Source organism: Lepidochelys olivacea (assembly GCF_965140295.1).
Source record: "Lepidochelys olivacea isolate rLepOli2 genome assembly, chromosome: 11".
Classification (NCBI taxonomy): Eukaryota; Metazoa; Chordata; order Testudines; family Cheloniidae; genus Lepidochelys; species Lepidochelys olivacea.
Window position 1 is genome coordinate 17,423,064 of NC_140421.1, and position 17,217 is coordinate 17,440,280.

Below are 17,217 nucleotides of genomic sequence, written 5' to 3' on the forward strand. Positions count from 1 at the left end.
TAGGCAGACTCATTTTTGCTTAATTTCAAGTCCCACTGAATGGCATCATCATTATTTAGGGCTAGATTGCCTATTACTTCTAGCCTAGAGAAAAGGATTGCATGTAGCTGAGCTGCCCTAGGAGCAATGTAGGGAAGGAACTGTGCTACAGTTCCTCTCCTGCTCTTCCACTCTGTTCCCAGGAAGTAGTAACTGGATACCAATCTTTACCGCTCGCAGATTACTACTCCCTTCATACTGGGTCAGCTGTGCTGGTTGACACATTTAGATACAGAGCCAAGGCTCCACCCATTCCATGACCCTATCAACTTAATCTGCCCAACTGCATGGTGGAGGAAGGCAGATGGAAGAAAATACCAGGCATGTGGCCCTGCTTCTCCAAATACATGTAGCAGAAAAGTGGACAAGCCATGGAGGAGTATGGGGAGGAGGGAACTTTTCTCCCCATCGGGCCCCTGTGCAGTCATGTAGGCAAGACCACAACTGGCACTAATTGCTTGTTGAGAGTAAATAGTGTACTCTATGATGTAAATAAGAAACAGAGGGCAAGGACTATCACCTCAAGAAATTTAAAATCTAAGGCCCCACAAAGACTTCTCCACATGTATAACTTTACACATAAAGACAATCCCATTGAGATTACTGGGATTGTTCACATGTGTTAAATATATGTGTAACACCAATGGACCCTGGTTGTCGGCGAGCGGGATCAAACCTGGGACCTCTGGAGCTTAGTGCATGAGCCTCTACTGCATGAGCTAAAAGCCATATGACTGTTAGCCAAGGTGGTAGAGCAGACTCATTCATTTCTCTTTCTAAGTGGTCTTGGTGCCACTAGAGGGGACAGAACACCACACCCAGGAGGAATGTGGGTTACATATGCATATGCAGAAGGGTTTTGAGGATTAGCACCTAAATAGATGAATAAAATGATGCACACATACATTTTACTGAGAGTGGAAGTATCAGTGGGTGACTCAGAAATTTTATTTTATTTAAATGTTGTTTTTGTTAAGTGATTAAGGTTGGTGAGTTTCACAAGAGACCTGTAGAAAACATGAGTTTGAATGTTGAACTGTACTAACTCAGTAAGTTATGGATCTCATTCTACAATTAGAGACAAACAGGGTGGCAAAAATGAACTGAGAGCAACAAATCCAAAGGAAAAGTATACTGCATGTGAGATATTGTGCAAAAGGAGGAAAGGAGTAAGGAAAAACAGACACACGCACACATACAATGTTATTATTCATAAGACACTCATGGTGGATTCCACAAATCAATGTAGTCTCCTAACTTCTACTGAAATCAGTCACTGAAATCAATGGAAGTTAAGGTCCTAACTTCTATCTAGGCACCTAAGTTGCTTTGTAGATTCCACCCTCAACACAGACAATAAAAAATACACTGTCCCTACCCTGAAGAGCTTGCAATTTAATTGTGAAAATGATACGAAGAGTGAAAGTAACAATGGTGTCCATAGGAATGGGAAATAGGAAGAAAGGAAGGACAACAACTATAAAAAGGTAAGATGGGGATGGGTGACCTTACAAAAATCTAGACAGATATATAAAATCACTTGGATATGTAATGTGCACTTCATGATAGTTCTGATATACAATTGCATATATGTGCACACTTACAGGTATTTTGTACCAGCCTATAGTTTGAGAGGTACGCTGTTATTTCTAATATATAGCACATGCTATGTAATGATTTAATGGTTTGAACAATGCATTCAAACCATTTTCCCTTTTCAAGTTGTCCAATCAGGAAATCCATGTAAAACTTTATCAACCAATTCAGAGAACAGTTTATTACAATGACTCATCTTTGATGCAATGCCAGCATGAATGACTCTTTTAAAGACAAAAATACAACACAAATGAATGAAGTCTAGTAATGGAAGGACATCTTAACACCCATACAAGGGCATCCTAACTGCCAACTTCATAAGCTTGTTACAGGAGATTATATAGGAAAGCATGACCCCAGACACTTCACCACAGAGGTGGAAACAATGTGATTCCTCTCAAAGTAAATTGCAGAAATCAATGACTCTATCTAATACAATGCTGAGAACAAAGATCAACTTCTCACTCTTCTCTGAATTACAAAATTTGAAGTCGTTGGGAGACAAGGTTGCATTACCGAAAATTCACACTGTCAACTAAAATAGAATTACATATTTGAGCATTGTTTGCTCAAAAATGAAGCCTCAAACAAAGATGCTTAATAATGTTACCCTGTAACAATATATACATGCTAAACAGAATACAGTCAAAGATCAAATCCCATTATAAAGAAACTAGGTCTCCTGCTCCCACTGAAGTCACTGGGAATTTAGCAGGATTGGCCCACTGTATCAGATTCTCAAACTGGTGTAAATCAATGTAGCTCCACTGAAGTCAATGAGGCTATACACATTTAAAATCGTTAATGATCTGGCCTACTATCTCTACATATACAGTATGTTCTATTAAAAAAAAAGACATAAGTAGTACACTAATGATGCATCTTTTGGTCTATTACCTCAATTCCTATTGCCAATAGAGCCAACAGCTGAAGCTAGACCCAGTGCAGCCTCAAAGTGGTAAGAGCTCTTGAATTAATGTGAAGATATAAATCACTGAAAATGCTGATCTGTGAAACTTCACAATGCAACAACCTCACTGAGATTTGTCTGAAAGCTGGATTTCAAAAAGATGAACTAAGAGGGAGCAATTTAATTTCCCCTCCCCACCAATACATTTAGATGAAAATGACAAACTGACATGGGATGCAATCTTGTTGAAATTCCATTATTTTCATTATGGTGAAAAGCTGCTTTCCTTCCTAGTATTCCCTGTGAGAATATTCTCATTAACAAAGAGGCATTCACAATCATAATTATAAATAAAACAACAGTAACAATATCTAGAGAAGGAAACCTAAGGGACATTTTCAAAAGGTCATACTTCCTTTTTTGGTATGGCACTGGAAAAGATCACATCTAGGAATTATACAATTTCATGAAAAACATTTGGAAAATAATCAAGTTACTATTAAAATATTTCATTTAATTACAAAGACATTTCAAAACAATTAAACAAAAGGAGTGAATGGTTAGAAGACACATAGTAGCAAATTCAGTTAAGAACAGCCCCTAGAGGCTCTGAAGTAGCCACAGGTGACAGGTTTCTTCCAGTCTCTGAAGCCTGAGACGAAACATGCCCAGATTGAAAAAGAATGCCTGGCAAGGAAACAAATGCTTGATTTCCCGCTGTTATTATTTATATTACACTAGTGCCTAACAGAACTGGGGCTCCACTGTACCACATGGTGTACAAACATATAGGGTGATCAGATGTCTTGATTTTATAGGGACAGCCCCGATATTCAGAGCTTTGTCTTACATAGGTGCCTATTACTCCCCACCCTGTCATGATTTTTCATATTTGCTATCTGGTCACCCTACAAATATATGCCATGAAATGGTCCCTACTCCATGAGGCTTAAGGTCCAATTTGGGATCTTATGACCTAATTTGGCAGTTTACAACCTAAGTGTCACTTGCACTGACTGGGAATCTTTTTGTCTGTTAACAGAACACAATCCATTAGCGTCACTGCTCAGCTGTCAGGCATTAATAAATAGAGCACTTGCCTGTCTTAACATTAAGCCACATGAAACATATGAAGAACCATGAACATCATAGTACTTTCCAGGATAAGAGCTGTTAGCAGTAACCAACAGCTATCAGCGTGTCTTGTGACAGAGGCCCGTCTGAAACAATAAAAGTCATTTAAAGGGGGTCAAAGCTGTTTGTGTAACTGGAATGGCTGGTTTCTTTATTAGCAATGGTTGGTGATATGACCCACTCTTGGCCCTGACTGCACTAAAAAAAAAAAAAGTACCTGTTTTACAGCTACCCCAGTGCTACAATGCTGTAAGTGCTAAAACAGGCAGTCGTGGGTGTTTTAAACACTCAGTCATGCACATCTGCTTAAGTGGTAAAAATGCCAGAGCCCTGTCTATAGTTACTGCACCATTGTTGGCGGCTGCTGCTTGTAATACAGGTGCTAATTTTGCCAGCACTCATGCTGGGGAAAACCAGCTTACTAGATAGATGTCTCACCTCCTCCCACCAGGTAACATTCAGAAACACAAAGAAAAAGCAATAGTCCATTTCTGGTACTTGTTGTTCTGGCTACTAATAAGGAATCATTAGAAAAATTACCCCCTCACTCACAGAAGTTGGAGCTTATCTCCATGATTATCACAGCCAGATTGTGCTTAATATGCATTTATGTGGAAAACCAAACCAGTTTCATTTTCAGACACAGTGAGGGTTCTGCAGATGCAGACCATGTCCTTATATCAGCTTCAGCTGTTGGACTATGAAATGTCAGCTTCTCCTTTTTTGGTTATAGTCTCTTTAATTTTTAAGTCACTGGACTTTGTTAAAAATAGTAGATTGATCACTGATGTAAACTCATGCTAAGCAGAGATCTGATGTGGGAATACTGCTTTGGAAAGCAGTATTCCCACATCAGATCTCTGCTTAGTATGAAACCTAGAATGAAACAGACAAAAAAGCAGGAACCCAGGAATAAAACAGACAAAAAAGCACATGGCATGGGATAACTTCAACATTATTTGTGAGGCAGAAAAGTACCTCTGCTATGTTATAATCATTCATACACACAGCTCCAATTAAAAAACAAAAAAACGAACAAACCTCCATGCCGTATTTATAAACGCATAGTCAGCAAAGGTGTATATATTGTAAAGTAACATTAATACTAGCTCCTAGTGGGTATTTGCCCCCAATTAGTTAAACTGCAAATTTCTTCTCTGGAAGCTATCAAAATGCACTGATATGCCTCTGAGGCTTCCATAGGTTCAGCTCTCCTTGAGCCTTCTCTGCTATTCTAAATGCATAAACTTGACCTCAGTACTCTCTACATTTCAGTTTACAAAACAATATACAAGATAACTGATGCAATAATAAATTCTGAAAGTTGTTTCTTGCAATGTCGCTATACAGTCTTGATATATTCCTATACAAAGTACATTAAATGCTATTTTCTCTGCAGAACTCCTAGTGTTCAGCACTATCCCTCATCATGAGTGCGTGACATGAAAGAAGAATTTTCACGCTGTAGATATGGATAGTGAATGTACCTGGAGTTTCTTCACAGGAAGTCTTCATGCTGGCATGACACAGACAGTCAGGGCTGTGCACAACTCACTCAAGTAATATGACTAGACAAGTAGAAAAAATGCAGCAAATGCTCCCAATGATATTTGCTTAGAAATTCCAACAAGCTTGAGGATTCAACAATCTCATCTCATTCTCAGTGGCATCCAGTTTTTCCCCAGGCCTTATTGTCCTAATCATAGGATGAGATTCTTTCATCCTAGCTTGCTACAACATTTTCTAGCTCAGTCACTCTTAAATGTGCCTTTTGAATTTTAATAACAACCTCATGTATTTTTTGGAACCTATTATACCCAACAGAACCTGAAGTGCATCAAGGCATTTATATACTAAGTCCAACCCTCAGGACAGTGAGGATCTGGTGAATTAAAGACGTACCTCCACGGAGATGGCTTTTTAGAGGGGCAGATGATGAGGTCCTAGTGACATCAACTTTTCTGCTCTCTAAGTGGAATTTTTTTAAACTCTCTTTATTTGTTAATGGGAATCCTTTCAAGCTATTAAGCTCTGTGACCCAGCTCTGGACAGCTTACTGTACTAGGCGAAAGTAACTATGAAAAAGTAACTAAGCAATCAATGTAGAATGCAAAAAAGTATAACGAGAAAACGAGAGGTTCAGTATAAATTAGCTATCAGCTTTGAAACCAACACATACCTCCTATAGGTTTCAGAGTGGTAGCCGTGTTAGTCTGTATCAGCAAAAACAAAGAGGAGTCTTTGTGGCACCTTAGAGGATAACAAATTTATTTGGGCATAAGTATTATTTATTTGGACATTATTTGGGCGGGCGGGTCACTATAAAAACTAATTTCCCTCTGCTGATACTCACACCTTCTTATCAACCGTTTGAAATGGGCCACCTTGATTGCATTGGCCTCATTAGCACTACAAAAGTGATTCTCTCTTGGTATTCACCCTTCTTGTCAACTGTTGAGACTAGGCCACTTCCACCTTAATTGAATTGGCTCGTTAGCACTGACCGCTCCCCCCCACACTTGGTAAGGCAACTCCCATCTTTTCAAGTGCTGTGTATTTGTACCTGCCTACTGTATTTTCCACTCCATGCATCTGATGAAGTGAGTTTTAGCACACGAAAGCTTATGCCCAAATAAATTGGTTAGTCTCTAAGGTGCCACATGGACTCCTATAGTTTTTTCTTGATTTGAAATATATTTATTCACTTGTTTTATTTTCTGGTGGCAGTGGGGTGGAATAGAATCATTGCTTTAGACATCATATTAACAAATGCAATAATAATGTTTTCTTGTATAGCTAACGTTTTTTCTTCAGTACAAGCTGACCAAATTTGAAGGAAAAGAAAAGAATTCACATAAATCAGAAGCAGAAACATCCCAAACTGTTCATAGTTTAACATTACTGCTGTCAGGCAAAACATATAAAATTCCTCTTTTTCATCTCTGGATTTGACTTACAAAGCGAAGAGAGTGAGCAGTAGAATCCCCTAGATTAAATGTGTATGATGGATAAGAGAACAAAGGTGTTTTCTTTATGTCTCTAATATGAGCCCACGACCACTCGCATATCAATCTAAATCTACTACACATTATTCTTCACTCAAAATACTCCTAAATGTTGCAAGCTTTCATCCTTATTGAACATTTCTGCAGAGTTACGTTAATATATTTTCTGATTATGCTTTTATTGCCTGTTCCATCTATCAGCAAACATTTATTTCTTTTGAAAAAGTTCTGATTTAGAAGGCATGTAAAGTAAAAGGAAACTGCATAGTGAAATGAAAAATGGAGAAAAACTTAAGACTAATCCTAATTAAATGGCTAAAGCGGAGAAAATAGCTTATTAGATGGATAATGGAATATGGAGTCTTTTGCCACTAGTAATGTAGTCTGTAATGACCAACAAGTAGAATAGCTGTCCAGTGACACATATGAAATGAGTTGCCGTTGGTCTCATCCAGTCCACAGTAAACAGATATCTACATTGCAAACACCGCCACTGTATCTAGGACTTTTGTTGTCTGCATTGATATCAAGGACTGCATAGACAAGGGAACTGAATGACCCTTTCAGCTTTGAAGGTAGGTGACCCTTTCAAATCAGGACTGCGACATGCTGGCAGGGCAGGAAGGGAGTAGCTTGCGGCATCTGGTATTACAGTGATGTGCGTAGTGTGTTGATAAAATGGAAAATTTCAAATTCATTCTGTGGCTATGGAATTTGCACAGTAAAATGATACTAAGGGGCAAATTGCATTCCGTGGTTCCTATTGATGTTGCATGCATGTATACATGGGCAAAATATCCACTGCATTTTCTCATGTACATTGTAATCTAATATGAAATGGTTCATTACACTACTGAAAAATTAAAGCATTTTTCTTTTCTCACAAGGAAACCTATCTTAACCTAAAAGGAAACACAGCATTTAATGTGGCTATAGGAATTTGAGAGTATTAAAATATCTACAGTTAACTGAAGCAAGATAAGACAAATTCTGCTCGCATTTAAATTTGGGGTTTATTTGATGAAACTGCAGTGAAGTCAATGCAATTACTCCAGATTTACTTTGGCAGAATTTGGCCCTATTTAAAAAAAAAAGACTGTATTCTCACTTCCCAGATAAAGGAGGTGAAAATGCTCATTTTGATCAATTAAAGAACTTTAAGATAAAAAGTTTCCCTGCCATGAACCTCATTGTTGGTGATCAGAAACACCAATGTATTAAAGAAAAGGAGTACTTGTGGCACCTTAGAGACTAACCAATTTATCTGAGCATAAGCTTTCGTGAGCTACAGCTCACTTCATCGGATGCATACTGTGGAACATACTTTCCACAGTATGCATCCGATGAAGTGAGCTGTAGCTCACGAAAGCTTATGCTCAAATAAATTGGTTAGTCTCTAAGGTGCCACAAGTACTCCTTTTCTTTTTGCGAATACAGACTAACACGGCTGTTACTCTGAAACCAATGTATTAAAGGTCCTTACTCAAGCTTCACAGAGCTGTGCTACTCAATTTATTCTGCCTGTTCTTCCCTTTCTAGGGATTACTACAAAGAAGCTACAAAGAACATAGCTCAAGAAAGGCATTAACTAGTATTTTGGAATGCCAGCATATTAGCTGATTAGCTCTCATTGGAGACAATGTCGGTGCAAGCACAGAGACCAGAGCCAACTATGCCTCATGTGGAATTTAGCTACAAAGCAAGTATAGTACTATAACTGAGGTTCTCTTTGGCAGATGCCATGAAATATTTAGTTGGCTGTAGAACCAACCAGAGATGCAAGCATGGAATGTATTTTTTGGATGGGATTCTCAACTGTCAACACCATTTCGTGGATGGAATCTATCAGTGATATGGCTTCAAAGATTTGCTAGACTAGCTAGATCTAAGCATTCCATTTGTCTTAACCAAGAGATGCAGGAACTAGAGGTTGCTTTGTTGGTTTTGCTAGGCTGCAGGGGTAGATGGCTATTAGGAGAAAGTGGTTGTAGATTTCATACATAGAAATCTAGCTAACACAATAAGAATTTGTCTATGAGTGATAAGAGGATAGGATTTTTTACATTTCCTGCATTTAGTTAGTTACTTTTACTAACTACAAGTTACTTACTTTTCCTGCATATAGAAATGTTGTTTGTCATAATTTTGGTTAGAGATGAGCCTGAAACAAACTCTCGATCTCACTCTGAAGTATACAGCTCTATAAAGGGCCTAACCTAAATCTGAATATTCTCAAATTTGAGAGTTCAGTATCCTGATTGGAACCTTCCCAATTTGAGTGATAAGTATGAGCTGAGACTTCAGATCCAAATCTGTGATTCTAATCTGGGATGTTGATAATTACCTTAGAAAGCTTGGTTATGTTTTTATGGCTGTATTGTAGATATCTGACTCACTATACCATCTCACTTGTAAATAAATCTTTGTTCTTCCCTTATCTCTTGGCTGCTGTTTTATCTCAGAAGCAGTAACTAAGAAAGGGGGGAAATCTAAATCTAATTTGGCTGCTTCAGAAATATGGTCGAGAACTGTACATGAAAATCAGAATGACAACCGTGAGCCTTGAGACAGGTCTTTAAGAAATATGTGGATTAATTTTATGGCAGTGGTTCTAGTTCATATTACAGCCTTTATTTTAAAATAAAATCCTGCAAATTCCCTTATCATGAACAATAGATCTGTAATGCAAATGGCAACAAATTATTTTCAGAACAAATAATATCAGTATAGGGATGTTCAGCCTGTAAAATGATAATATACCAAATAAAAAAAATTGATGTATATATCGCTTCTTGCTATTTTGCTAAACAAAAAATGTATAGCATAACTTTGTAAACTTGTTAAAATATTATATATTTACAAATAATAATATTTTATACTTCTATAGCACCTTCCATCCAATGATCTCAAAGTGCTTTACAAACCTTAATAAATCATACCTCAAAAACATAGAAAGGGTAGTATCATTTAGTTGATGGTACAAATGGAGAAACTTCTGAACAGAGAGGTTAAGTGACTTGACCATAAAGGAAACCCATATTAAGAATCCATACCTAGGAACAGAACCCAGGTTCTACCAGATTCCCACTCTCATGCTTTGGCAATAAGACAATCCATCCTTCACAGCTTAGAAGCGCTTCAGGAACATCGCTGCTTTTCAGCTAGGGTGGAAACAAGGGATGTAAGACACAGATGTTGAATGATATAAGGGAACAAGACTGCAGCCTGGGAAAGGCAGACAGCTGATTACCATATCTGGACTTGATTTATCACCAGCATTTGGGGACATGACCCTCACTCCAGAATCTGTAGGCTATCCCTGCACACAGGAATAATATCTGCAGGCATTAGGGCAGCATGAATCACCCTAGGCAGACTGTGAATCTGGCTGTAGAATTTTTCTAAGCTCTTGTGTCAACATCTCTGTGTTATGGCTGTATGATATTCATAGGTACCAAGAAACATGGATAGGCTATCTTTTTTTTTTTTGAATGATTCCACAGAAAAGATACAGAAAGACGGTATGATTGAAAGGAAATATCAAGACGGTTTAGAGGAAAAGTAGATGTGGGAGTCAGATCTGTCCAATATAGTGCTACAACAACATGTTACTTGGAATGTGTAGATTGAATGTTTTGGGAATAAGAGAATAATTTATTTTCTAAGAAACAGGCATATAAACTGCATATTTTTAATACAGAGATAGGCGTATGCTGTTAGACTTCACTGTTGTACGTAACTCTACATGGTTGTTGCTCTGTGATACTGAATGATAAGCAGACAAGAGCAATGAAACTGGAACGCTTGTGCAGGTATGTTCTTTGATATGAAAATTTAGTTTTGAATTATGTACATCAGCATCATCATTCTCCCTTTTAGATACAGGAAACTAACCTCTAGGTATGTAAATGTAAGGACAGATTACACAAAGCCTGCACCAGAAGCTAGAACAGAAACTGATAAAGGGCTCCCAGTAGCAGAAATTACCCCAAGGGATATTTGTGGCAGAGGAAGACACAGGTTTCTATTCTGCTTAGTGGAGTCAGGGTAGCTCCAAAAGTGGACAGAGTTAGCCAGGGCAATCTGGGATCTCCTGTGGAGCTGCCAGCAGAATGTAAAGTTGCTCTCTCCATCCTCCTCAGGAAGGAGGTGGCAGGGAAAACACCACTAGGCCTCCCCTACTGTGAATCTGCTCTGTGGAACAGCTGGTCAGGTTGGTTCAGCTCCTCACTGCATCAGGAGTAATTCTGGGACTTTATCTTTCTCTATCATCTGATATAGACCCTATGACACACCTTACCCCAGTCCAAACATGTGAAAAGAGCCAGGATGAAATAAAAAGATGTTTCTGACACCTCATGCTATCTTGACCTTATAAATGAAACCAGTTTAAATATGTGCATATTCCTTTAATATATGAAAGTTACAATGCTGTACCATTGTCTCAGGTGTGTTTCCAGGAAGAAGTCAAAACCAGGTGCTTTCTTCAGTGCCTTTAAAGCCCTCAATATCTACGTTGCCCTACCAGCAATCCATTTCTAATCATAGCTTCCCTTTGAAATCAAAGCATTTCAGGAGCTCTGTTACTGAAACATTATAATTTAATGTCACGCCATAATTTTATATAGATATGACACTATACAAAAAAGGATGGAGACAAGTTTATTTTTTGATCAATTGGATGACCTGACCCCTAGCTGGGGTGAATGCCTTTGAATCAGAGGCAGCTCAGACCAAAGTTACTGCATTAAAAAAAAATCCTGTTTCATTCCAGGGCAGGTTTAGACTTTTAAATTTAACTAGAAGCCTTTTTTCAACATCATAATCTATTTCAACAGCTGCTTTCACCCAAGTCGAAGACAATGACCCTCCACCTCTTCCTCTGCTTCTCCAGGGTCCAGGTCTTCTGCCAGGCAGCAGATTTGACACCAGTATCAAGAGCCCAATAGAACCACCCTAGGATTATAAGCACTTCTATCCAGTTCCAGTTCTTTCCTACATTTCCCCCCATTCCCAACGCTTTTTAGGGAATCTTCTCAAAAGATACTGTTGAAATAAGAGGTTCACTTCCTCGTATAACTCACAGCAGTAGAAGATGTTCCTTTAGAGTTCAGGGGAAGGGAGGCTTATTCCCATTATGTTCTCATTCCAAAGAAGAAAGGGTGTGATGTCCCATTATGGATCTTTGACATCTCAAAAAATTCATCTACCATTTCAAGTCCAGGCTGGTGACTCTGGCTTTCATAACTCCCTCATTAGCATCTCAAGACTGGTTCACAGCTATTGACCTACATGATACCTATTTCCATGCATTTATTAATCCAACCCACAAGATTCCTAGTGGGAACAGCATTTGGTCTTCCCACAACAATGAAGGTATTCACCAAGTGCTTGATATTTGTGGTAGCTCATCCAATGACACAGAGAATCCAGGTCTATCCATAACTTGATAGCTGGCTAATCCAGGGAGGATCACCCCAACAGGTGACCAACTCAATTCATATAACCTTAAAACTCTTTGTCACTCTGAGCCTCAAAATCAACAGAGAGAAATCCACACTGATTCTGTCTCAGAGCACAGAGTTCATAGGAACAGTGAGATTCCAGATGAGCAAACGCTTACTTTCCACAAGAAGGGTTACAAATTATATTGAACTTTCTCAACCAACTTCAAGCCCAACCAAAGAAATCAGTTAAAATACACCTCACAGACTCTTGGGACACATGGTCTCATGCACCTATATGATGACACTTTGCCAGACTTCACCTACACTCATGAAAGAGTGGTTGAAATCAGTGTATTTACTCACCAGACATCACATAGGCATAATGGTCAGTCCCACAAGTAGTCCTCATTAAACTGGTGGAAAGGCCTTCTGCAGGTGTGCAATGGAGTATCTATCTCTGCCCCTCTAGCTACCAAGACACTAGTGACAGACACCTCCTCTCAGGGATGGCAGGTTCATCTACATTACCTTCCATTTCAGAGCTTATGGTTCTCTCAGGAAGTCTGTCTCCACATAAATGTTCTAGAGCTCAAAGCCATCCACCTGGCCTGCAAGGAATTTTTACCACTTTTCTAGGGATCCATAATCCAAGTATTCAAAGACAACACCACAGCCAAGCATGATGTGACAGACCAGAGGGAGCAAGATCATCTCTGCTCTGCCAGGAGGCCTTGTGGCTCTGGAATTGGTGCATTCTGAATCAAATCATGCCTGTGTCTCTGCACCTTCCTGGCCTTCTAAACACCCTGGCAGATCAACTCACCAGACAGTTCCCAGACAATCATGAGTGCGCTATCAAAGACTGAGTCCTACAGAATATTTCTTTTTGCAAGTGGGGATTCCCAGATTCAACCTGTTTGACTAGAACAACAACTGCCAGACATTCTATTCCAGTGGGTCTCCAGCCCACGCTTCCTGACAGATGCCTTCCTCTTCCTCAAAACTGATGCATGCCTTTCCGCTGATCCCCATGATACCAAGGCTTCTGAGGAAACCAAGGCAAGATGCAGAATTGATGATTATGATACTCCCAGCATGGACCAGGCAGTTCTGTTCTCTCTCATCACAGGCCCCCCCCTCCCCCACCGCCTTACTTGCCCTCAACTGTGTTACAGCTGACAGTCTAAATGCTGTCTGGATGATGTCCACTGAAAGAAACCATTCAGCTGAAGTTAAGAACATTCTGCTCCAAGCAGGAAAACCCCACACAGACAGATTTTTAAAGCTAAATGGAAGAGGTTTGCTATTTGGGCATCTCAGCACCAGCTGTCTCCCTTGACAGTTCCCATTTCAGCAATACTGAACTATCTGCTAGTCCACAAGCAATCTGGATTTTGTATCAGTTCCACAGGGGCCCATCTAAAAGCAATATCTGCACACCACTCTCCTATTCAGGCCCACAGTCTATTTTTCCCTCTCTACCATGGCTAGATTCCTTGAGGGCCTTATTTATGTTTTCCCACAGTTTGGGAGCCCCACCCCACTTGGAACATCAATATAGTATTGGCAGAGTTGATGGGTCCTCCCTTTAAGCCCTTCGCAAACTGTTCTCTATACTACTGATCCATGAAGGCTGCCTTTTAGTGGCCATTACATCACCTTGAAGGGTAGGGAGATTCAGGCCCTCATGGTTGGTTCCCCCTACATAGTGTTTCAGAAGGACAGGGTCACTGTCAGGCCTCATCCCAAGTTCCTGCCTACAGCTGTTCCATGTAAACTTGAGGGAAGATAAACTTCACACACAGGACATAGTAAGGGCACTGTCCTTTTACACTGACAGGAAAAACATATTCAGGAACACACCTAAAAGGTGGCCTTTGCCGTGAGGGCTAAGGGTCTGGCAATGACCTCACAGAGACAATTTAAGTGGGTCTCCAACTGTATAAGTCATGTTATGAATTGGCCAGGTTAGATCCACCTAGCCACATCGAGCTCATTCCACTCAAGTTCAGGCAGCTTCTACTGCCTGTTTGGAGAATGTCCCTATTTCTGAAACCCGTAGGTCAGCTGCGTGGAGCTCAATCCGCTCACTCATAACATCCTACTCTTTGGTAGAAGCTTCAGATTGGATGCCTGCTTTGGTAAAGTGGTCCTGCAGTCACTGGTTAAGTAGAATTTATACTCCTACTATCCACTTCCAAGAAAACAGACAGCCACTTTATTAGTCATCATGAGTGGAATTTATGCAGAATATCACTTTAAGAAGAAAGAACACTCACCTTACAGTAACTGTGGTTCTTCGAGATGTGTTGTCCACATACGTTCCAGGACCTTTTCTCCCACTCCATTACTACACAGACCTAGTCATCTCAGATTCTGTGTTGGCAAAGGAATGGAGGGACAATTGGGACTGCACTACCCTTTATTCAAGAGGAAGGGGCAAAGGCATCTAGGACATAGGCACAGTTCCAGTGGACGCTGCTAGCAAAAGAATCTCATCTCGCACACATGGGATGCTTGTGAACAGACAGTGGGATCCATGTAGAGAACACATCTCAAAGAACCACAGAAACTGGCACAGGAGGTAATTTCCCCATTTTTTATATATGAAAGAATAGCTTTTCCTTGAAAACTGTCCCATTTGCACTTGAAATTTGGTCCTATTTTTTTAAAATTGTATATTTAGCAAACTCTTTTGTGAAAATGAGCCTATTTTCTAGTACATAAAGAAATGTGAAAAGCCTTGTATTTTTCATGTCTACAGTGCAGTTGAGATCATGCTTTTCAGAATGGGTAAACAGACTCCTGCTAGCTTTAGCAGAGTTAGTGTGCTAAAAATAACCATGTAGCCGAGGGTACACAGGTAGCACAGGTGATGCTTAAGCAGACCTACTATGTGTTTATCTATCTGCACTGGGAAGCATGCTACCCGATGCAGTGTAGACATAACCTATGTCTATATTTTATCTGTCCATATCAGTACTTTTATGGCTCCCATCACTGTGGTTTCTGAGCAGCTCACAAGCACTGAGGAGTTTATCTTTAATGTGAATGTGAGATAGGGAAGTATTATTATCCTCATTTTACAGATGAAAAACTGAAACAAATTAAGTGACTTGCCCAAGGTCACACAGGAAGTCTGTGGCAGAGACAGGAACTGAACTCTGGTCTTCTCAGTCCTACTGCCTTAAACACAAAATAATCCTTCCTCTCTGATAACCTACATAATGTATTCAAACAAGTTTATGTTTGTCTGTACTGCACTTCAGAGTACTTGTCTGGCAAATTCTGAACTGTGATCAACTGGGATTTTACAGCAAACTCTTTGTCTTCTTTATCTATTCTGATTGCCAAACTGGCAGATAAAGTCAAAATAAGCTTGAAGGAAACCTGAAAGACTCTATTTGCCTGTGTGATCTTTAATCAGATGATGCTCTCCCTGTGGCATATATGCAGTAAAAGGATCAAGCGAATAAGAAAGAATCTATTTGCAGATTTGTGGATCACAGGAATAAACATATGGAAAATGGCGTGCAGAGTCCTTGCTTTTACAAACTGGATTAATCCATTTCTCCTGATTATTCACAGTGACCATTTCCCATTTCCCATAAATGAGGCATCTTGAATGGGCAAGCCTTTGTTTGGCCTTTAATATACTTAGGCTTAAGTGGCTCATAACCCCAATAAACTTCAGATAAGCTTCAGAATTCTGCAGTCTTTAACAAAACTTAACTTCCAGCTCCTTTGAGTGCCATCCCTCATCATTTAAAACACACATTCTTTATTCTGTATTATGGTCTCAATTTATGTGAATATTCATACTCATAGCCTCAGTTATTATTATGTAAAAACCATGCACTATAATTGAACATAATTTTATTTGCATTCCAGCATCTAAATTCAGTTACACTGTAGAAGGTACTTAAGCCCAATTTACTGAATTCCCCCAAGGCAGTTCCCTCTACTATAAGGGTGCAGAATCTTCATTTCAAGTGAGAATTTTGACAAGGCCTAACACAGTTTAATAATAATAACGCAAGCTGTGTGCTGTACCATATTACTATTCCACCAAAACGACCAGGTATGACCCGAACCGATCACCAGTGACTACAGGACTCGGAGTGAGGATAAAGGAGTCACGGGTGCAAGTTGGGTTCTTGTCCAACCTCCCAGTTGAGGGTAAGGGCCAAGGCAGGGATACGTGCATCCTCTAGATTAATGCATGGCTGGACAGATGGTGTCAACGGGAGGGTTTTGGTTTCCTCTACCATGGGATGCTATTCTGGGAAGAAGGTTCTACTGGGGGTTCACCTGAGATGGGGTTCACCTGACCAAGAAGTGGAAGAGTCACCAGCCTACTGAGCCTTTAAACTATGTTCAAAAGGGGCAGAAGAAATAAAAAAGCGACCTTAACAAAGGACTAGATGTTGGTGAGGACATGGAAAATTACAGTGGGGCCACAGAAGCAACAATGGGAAAGCAATAAGGGAATCTGCTCAACCTCTGAGATCTCAATATACAAATGCAAGGAGTATGGGAATAAACTGGAAGATTACAGTGTATTGTATTAGTACATAAGATAAATTATGACATTTGGCATCACAGATACTTGGTGGAATTAATCTTATGACTGGAGTACTGGTATTCCTGACAGGAAGGACAGGAAGGAGTAGGTGCTGCATTATACATCAAATTACATTACATTCTATTGAAGTCCAGAAGGAGATGAAAGGCAGACCAGTTGAAAGTCACTAAAAGTAAGGGAAAAAAACCAGGAGTGACATCATGGTAAAGGTCTACTATAGATCACCAAATTAGGAGGACTACGTAAATGAGCCATTTCTAGAACAAATAACAGAAATATCCAAAATATAACCCCCAGTAGCAGCGGGGGGCTTTACCCAGTCATTTGTTGGAAAAGTAATACAGCAAAACACAAAATGTCCAATAAGTTATTGGAATGTATTGGTGCCAACTTTTTGTTTCAGAAAGTGGAGGAAGTAACCAGGGGACAGCCATTTTAGACTAGATTCTGACCAACAGGGTGGAACTGCTTGTGAATCTAAAGGTGGAAAGCAATTTGGGT

The 17,217-nt window shown here is 39.7% G+C and overlaps 1 protein-coding gene across 1 annotated transcript in view; it reads right to left on the reverse strand.

Moving 5' to 3' along the window:
- The window catches only part of NCKAP5 (NCK associated protein 5), a 568,803-nt gene that overhangs the window by 188,741 nt on the left and 362,845 nt on the right, over nt 1-17,217 (reverse strand). The gene's annotated exons all lie outside the window — the stretch shown is intronic.